The sequence below is a fragment of the Lucilia cuprina genome, chromosome X (genome assembly GCF_022045245.1).
Source record: "Lucilia cuprina isolate Lc7/37 chromosome X, ASM2204524v1, whole genome shotgun sequence".
Lineage (NCBI taxonomy): Eukaryota > Metazoa > Arthropoda > Insecta > Diptera > Calliphoridae > Lucilia > Lucilia cuprina.
The window spans coordinates 335,661-336,671 of record NC_060949.1 but is presented as its reverse complement, the minus strand read 5'-3'; positions in this window follow the sequence as shown (position 1 = coordinate 336,671).

The window sequence follows — 1,011 nt, the reverse complement described above, 5'->3', positions numbered from 1 at the left end:
TTTGCTGATTTTAAATAGCGATCTTCTCGAAAGCATGTCTAATAGAATTATTGAAGATTCGGATCTCGTCGATATCTGGGGTCCTCTAAAAACTGATTTCAACAGACACACAGACGGACATGGCTTAATCGACTCCGCTATCTATAAGGATCTTATATATATACCTTATATATACCCTTCTGACGAATGTGAAGGGTATAAAAATAAATGTTAATGTATTTTAATCGAATTTAATAGTAGATATTCTATGAAGTTGTACTATTATAGGCCTTTAAGCAAAGAGCTTTAAGAGTAAATACTAAAGCAAATGGGCAGCTATTAACCCATAAAACATGATTTGTATTTGACCAGTTTCATCTTTTTTCTATTTTTATAAAACATATGTACATATTACCATACAAACTACTGTTTTACTTTACACTAATATTTCTTAAACCACCTTTTTCCTAATTGGTTAGAATAACACAAAAGAGTCTTCCCTTCAAATCCTTACAGTGCTAAACATTCATATTAGCTATATACTGATTAGTGCTGTTAAAGTATTGAGTAGTGGGTATCGAGTATCGAGTATTTACCTTAATTTTTGGGTACTCAATACTAAAAGGTAACTACTCAATACTTTTGAGTTATATAAGTACAACATAATCTGTTTAAATTTAACTGCTATAGTATAAAAATGCAACTCTGCTAAATATACTACTCAGCTGATCTATTGGGATGATTTTGACAAAGAATCAAATGCAAATAAGAATAATATCAAAAAAGCATGTGCTCAATTGGAAAAATATATAAATAAGCCCACACTTGAAAGAAAAAAGTGCCCTTTGGAATGGTGGAAAATTAATGAAAATAAATATCCCTTTTTAGCTAAACTTGCTAACAAATATTTGGCCATTGTGGCAGCGTCAGTCCCTAGTGAAAGAGTGTTTTCAAAAGCTGGTTGTTGCTGGATGTTGAAAAATTATTATTTTTACATTTCAATGATTTCTAACAAACACAAAGCTTCTTCAA